Source organism: Vicugna pacos, chromosome X (assembly GCF_048564905.1).
Source record: "Vicugna pacos chromosome X, VicPac4, whole genome shotgun sequence".
Classification (NCBI taxonomy): domain Eukaryota; kingdom Metazoa; phylum Chordata; class Mammalia; order Artiodactyla; family Camelidae; genus Vicugna; species Vicugna pacos.
This window is the reverse complement of record NC_133023.1, coordinates 99,917,111-99,924,038: the sequence shown is the minus strand read 5'-3', so window position 1 is coordinate 99,924,038 and position 6,928 is coordinate 99,917,111.

Sequence of the window (6,928 nt, the reverse complement as noted above, 5' to 3'; positions counted from 1 at the left end):
CCCTAAGGAGAAAAAATAAATTAAATTTAAATTCAATATAAATTACTCAATTTAATTCATTAATTTAAATCCAATGAATGAATTAAATTAATTTTAATTTAATTTCACCCTAATGAGAGAATTTAAATACCAATGAATAAAACTTTATCAAGTAGAGCTTTAGAGGTCCCCAAACCATTATACCATTTGAGATTTCTCCTCTTTACCGAAACTAATTTTCACCCCTTTGGGGGCAATGTTGCCTCCATTGAGAATGCGTATTTAAGGTGAAATGAAGAGTGCTCAACCACTAATGAAAGGAGAGGTACCTTAGTTTGAGCCACTCATTAGCAACAGGTGATCATGGTTTTCTTGGTTGTCATAGTTTTACTTACTTCAATGTATTCGGAAGGATTCTGACAAGGCCCCCAAAATGCTCACGTCCGTTGTAAACACACCTTCTCCCACTTATTTAATCAGACAGGTACTGCTGTAAAGGGATTGTGCAGAGGTCATTGGAGTCCTAAATCACTTGACTTAAAATAGGGAGACTACCCAGGTGGACCTGATCTAATCACAAGCCTCCTTAAAAGGGTTCTGGGCGGGGCTTCATCGTGAGAGGGATTTGAAGTGTGGGAGGGTTTGTGTAGGGAGTCACAGAACAAGGATCTGAGCATGTGCTAGGACTTAAACGCAGTCCACAACCTAGAAACCCAGGACCTCAGTCTCACAACCACACTGGAAATGAATTCTGCCGATGAGCTGAAGGAGCTTGGAAGCTGTTCTTTCCCCAACCCAGCGTCCAGAAGACATACCTGGTTAACACTCCATTGCTGACTTACAAAGCCCTGTGCAGAGAACCCAGTTAACAAGTTCTGGACCCATGACCCATGGAAACTGTAAGTTGATAAATTGTTTTTTTTTAAACCTCTAAGATTGTGGTAATTTGTGACATAGAAATATAAAGCAAATCTATTCCACAGTCATGATTCCTCATTATACTGCACCTTCTTAAACCCTTCTGTGGGATCTAAAATGAGCTATTGGGGTGCGAAAGGGTGGTGGTGATGGATTTTCCTCTTTAATTTGCTTTCAGCTTTTTTCATTCCTTTATATCCTTGCCACACTCTCCTGCGTATGGGCCAGCTATGAAAGTGTCCCCAGTTTTAATTATGGCACCCCTGACACAAATTCCAAGATGTAAGTGAGTTCTGTGGCTTGCTTTTCTCAACACCAGTCTATACGCACATTCTGATACGCTTATAGGTTTAAGATTTATACAGCAACAACTGTCCCTCACCTTATGTTTGGCTCTAGTACCTGCCAATCAGAGGTGACGGTGGGCTTTTGCTAGTTTTCTTTCACTTAATCCCCCAGGCAGGTGTTTGTTTTGAATGTTGCCCTTCCCTTAGCTAGTTGTACCTAGACAAAAGTTTGCAGAGACGATGCGTATTTTTTTTCCTGAGTTTGGTATGTTGTTTTGCTCATTGGAGTGGGACTTTTGGAGGGAGGCAATTTAAATTAATTGATATCAGATATTACATTAATTGGAACAAATGCTGATTAAGGTTTAAAGAAATGACTTTCTGTATCGTGACATATTATGTAAGTAGAGTATGTATAACATTAATTTCCGGGAGTTGAAGAGTTGGCCCTTGTTCTCCAAGAGACTCATCAGGCAAAGAAGTTTCATTAACGGTAATCTATTAAAGGTAGACTTTGTAGTAAAAATTTTGAGGGAAGATCTTGATCCTTTACCCCTGGCTTCAGGAGCAAACATCTGACTTCAAAGGATTGAAATAGGCTCTCCAGGTGCCTTGCGACTATGGAGAAAAGTGGCATTTTGGCCTGAAGGGAAAACAAATCTTTGGGAATAAATATTTATATTTGACAGGGAAAACAAATGAGTGGATGTTCGTCAACCAATACAAAGTGAGTTTGGTTATATGTATGTACATATGTGTTTTACTTTGGATCTTATTGTTTTGTGAAAAGTGAACCTTTGGCACTTTATTGAACACAGGGGTTGTTTGGAGACAAGTAGCTTTTTACATAGGGCTCATTTCTCGAGAATATAAGGATAGTTTGAACACCTACCTCCTCCATTCAAGAACAGCCTTATGAAGTAATATTTTCCTATGTATTCAGGGACAAATTAAGAATGAGTAAATTCAAATGGTGTTTTGCTGATGTGGCATTCATTGACAAACTAGAGATCAATAACTCCTTAGTCTCTTTGCCTCTTAGTCTCTTTGAAAGCAAACTTAGGAAATAAAATATTTCTCATACAGGGTTCCCTGGCCATGTGTATGGTGACTTTTTAAAAAAAATGGAGGTACTGGGGAATGAACCCAGCACCCGGGGCATGCTAAGCATGTTCTCTACTGCTGAGCTATACTCACCCTCTTTATGGTAACATTTAGAAGACAAACATTTCTTTATTTTTAAATTGTTTCTCCGTGTGTGTAGATACTGATTGTGGACAGAGAACTCCTTGTTTGGGATTAATTGACTGAGGGCTTACTGATATAAGGTACATATATCTTTATTTAAAATATTTCTCCACTTGAATGGGAATGTCCTGGGGGGGGGAAATGTGGCTTTAGTTGGTAGTGTTTGTGGCAGACTATGGCCACATGATTGGGACTCAGTTCCAGATTTCAAGTGGTTTTCCAAAGATTGAGCTAACATGAGGACAAACTGGGTGTTATTTGTGGTTACTTTACCATTTTACACAACAAGTCTAAATAGAAATAAGTCCTCATTTAGAATTTCAAGTCACATCATTGTATGAGTACAGTTTGGGGACAAATTGCCCCCTACTCCTTGCTTGTAATTTTTCATGATGACATTGTGGGGACAAGCACCACTTGAGATAGGGTTATTTATCCAAGTCATCAGGGATTTTTGGTGGCAAATAATATCTTATTGTTCAGGATGTTTTGTCCAAGAATATAGGAACAGTTAGTACAGAAAAAACTCTTATAAAGTCATACATGGTCAGAAACTTAAGGAATAAAACACTTATCCCATTTTTATTGTGCAACTGTGGAGGGACAATTAAATGGGGTACCATCTTAATTAAGTTTCCTTTTTCCTAATAAGTAAGGGTATTTAAGGACAGTGAATGGGTTGTACCTCTGTGTGGGTCTCTAAGATTGAAGCAGTAGTGTGGAAGGAGTGCTTTATCCACATGTTAGGGGCATTTTGGAGAATGGCAAGTGACTCCTTACTTGGTGTTTTTGCCTTTGGGTGAAGCAACTAATTATTTGAATTTTTCTAAGTATCTAAGGGTGGTAGATGGTCAATATCTTATTAATTTGTCTTTAGTCCTTGTGTTCAGGAACAATTGAAGGATAAAGAATTCCTGATTTGCAGATTTGTCCTTTGGTATAAGGGCATTTTGAATAAAGACAACTTCTTTCAGGGGCTTCTTCATAAATGCTTATAGCCACAGTTCACTAGTATGTTCTTACTTTGGATTATTCATCTCAGAAATCAGAGGTAATATTGAGGAAACAATTCTGCATGTGAGATTTATGTTCCAAGCGTGTGGTAACACAAGATACAAAAACACTTCCTCCTGTGGCATTTGTTAGTGGTTAATAGCTAAGATAGACCTGGGTTCAAGTCTCCTCTCTGACAAATAATAGTTGTGTGCCATTGGCCAAAGATATTTTGTGTTTCTGAGCCTGTTTCTCATCCATTAAGTGGGAGAAACTAATAGTACCAAACCTAGAGTCCCTGAGAGAATTGAATGAAGTATGCTTCGAGACAAATGCCGGCATATACTAAGTGCTCAATGAGAATTGACATTCTCAAAACGGCTTTGTATGAAGTTCTTTACAGTTTACCCTCTTCCCCATTCAGACATTTGAGTGTTTTCACACAAGGCTGCTTTTTAGTCCTACCCTGTTATTGAAGGCTTTCGGTAAGACACTAAACATCTCTGCCTTTCTACTTCTTCATTTGTCAAACTGATATGATGATAATAAGCAGCCTATTTCATAGGTTTCTGAGGATCAGATTAGATTGTGCCCTCTTAAAGTTTAATACAATAGTATTAGGGTAGATGCTCTACCTACATCATCTCAGTTAATCCACCCAGCAGGTAAAATACTAATACTTTCATTTCATTAATGATAAAGGTGCATTTCAGAAGATTTAAGTAACTTTACCAGGATTATAGAGCTAGTAAATGACAGTGCCAATACTTTATCACAGATATTTCTGACTACACAACCATGCGGTTCACTGCCATAATAAATGATTTCCCCATTGGAAATGTAAAAGTAATTTTGAGTTATAGGATTTTATTATCATTACTATTATTTACTATAAAATAGGGGCAACTAGAGGATATAATTATTCTGTAAGGAACAGTTCCTTCCCACTAGCTTTAACAGCTGGAGAAAAGATAGACTGTAAGTAAAAAAGAACTAGGAACTGGTAGAATATTCCAAAGACACATTTGTAAGAGCTTGAACTATTGTAATAGCTACAGATCTGAAGGTAGAGAGATACGTGTAAACTATGATATGATAAACAATGAGATTCTACATTGGAATAGATGAATTGGGTGAAGAAAAGAGAATATAAGGCTGAGTCTGGGTACCTGACTAACAAGATAGTGGTATTATGGATTTGACTGGATTGATTTAAATAGGAAGAGTAAGATTTTAGAGAAAAGATAAGAAGTTCAATTCCCAAAACGTTTAGTTTTCCAATAATCTGACTTCCAAAAGTTAGGTCAATTAAAAAAGTTGATTAATGGTTAAATATTTTCAGGGAAAGAGATGAGATACAATTACAGATATTAGTAAAATGTTTATTTTACCATCTAACCATATTATATGTGTGACAAAACATCCATGGTGGTAGGATCAAATCCCCTAGGTTTCAAAGCTTTCATAGTAAGGTCATATAATATTAGAAAATAAGAAGATTGAATCTTAGTTCTGCACATTCTAATAATGAGGACCCAGCCAAATAATTTCTCTTGTTTGAAATGTCTTTTCCTCATTTACCAAGTGGGCATAACAACATGAAATTACATATATGAATATATTTTCAGACATGATAAAGATCCTTAGAAATTATAGGGAATTTTATTACAATTTCATGTATTCCGTTACATCCCAAGAAATACCCCATTTAGGTTGATATCAATCCTACATCTGGACTTTATCTCATAGTTCTGTTCATTCTTTCCAATTGTTCATTCTCTTCCTCTTCACTAATATAAATTCTATTTATCCCTTATGCCCGGCTAACTGTATAATCTTGTTCTGACAACTTGTTAGTAAATACACACACACCCCCTCATACCCTCACCCTTCTTTTGTTATTTAACTGTGTCAATGGTGCTTTGTTCTGTTCTTCTACACTTAAATTACAAAGCACCTTGACTATAGGGTTATCTTCTGTATCCTATATAGCCTTACTAAATACCAGTGCAATTGAATTGTATCTCACCTAAATGTTTTCTTATGTTTCAAGACATTGCATTTTGTTTCATCTACAATGTAAGGAGAATGTGATTCGACAAATGAAATTCTTTCCTCTACCTGAGAACTGATATTTAATGCTTGTTGCCTTATTTCACAGAGCTCTGTTTGTCTGGGATAAATAATCCCCCTTTGCTTTTTCTCATCAACCTTATTTACATAGTGGGTAATTAATGGAGCTATAGTAATCTTCAGCAGGAAATTCTCCACATACCATATACGTTGATGCATTTTGCTATCTTGAGTGGCTATTGGAATTGCTTTAGCCATTAACATCAAAAATAATTGCTGTCTCGCTAGGTATTACTCAGTAGACCCCCAAAGAGAAAATGATTGGAATATATCAGATAAAATTAGATTTTCTTTCAATAATGGAAATGGATCTGTAGTCTTTCTATAGTGTCTAATTAATTCAATGTAAAAGTGTGATGAATTGATTCACTTTACTGGTAATTGCTACACATTTATGAGAAATAAGATGACTAAAAACAATATCCTCTTCCTGTAGGTGTGCTGATATGTTAAAACTTTAAGACCATCACCCAGAGCCAGGAAACATCACAGTGAGATACAAATCAAAGCAATAAGTTTGCTTGCAGCAAAGGTTAAAGTGGCTAATCTTTAGACTCCCTCCCCATTTGTTAGATAAGAATAGAGTGCTTTCAGCACACCCAGATGTTCTTAAAATTGCTCCTTGAGATGTTCATATTTTAGCTCTTTCCCTGTACTTTCAAGTGGTTCAGTGTCACTCCTCCTATTCTTAGAATTTAACTATGTTCACTTGAACTATGACATTTTCAAAGATCCATCTTCCTTCCTCCACTAATACATTAAAGTAAAAGTTATATTTCAGTAATTTTTGGTGATTTATGTGATTTTTGTGTCTTTCTTCCTTCTTAATATGCAAATTGTTAAAACATCATTCTCCAGATAATTGGATTTTAGGCCAGGAACTAAACTTAACCTATACAAGGTATGATAATCATCACTCAAGGTAAAAGTGGTATAAAGACTCACACATGGATATTTGACTGAATTCAACCAGGGGCTTTTAAAAATCACTTGTCATTTGAAAGAATTCTTCAAGTGTGGAAGAGTGGGCTAGTTTTACTCTTTTGTCTTACTAGAGTCTAAGAAACAGAGACAACAAATTGCCTGCTCCCTCCTTCACCAAATATATGGTAGTTTCATTTAAAAATTCCTCTCTTTCTGTTGACATTTCAGTTCAGAGGTCTAACCTTACCAATTACTGTGTCTAGAGAAGCAGCTTTAATAGTTACTTACTAAGGTTTCCAGATTGATTTATTCCTCAATGAAGTTCAGAATTAATGAGGTAAATGTTACGGAAAATGCCTCTGTCAATTTTAGTGTTTGGTCTGATTTCTAGCTTGTACTTCTATTTTGGAGATTTTGTGTAGGGTGCTATATAGAGAATTTGTTGT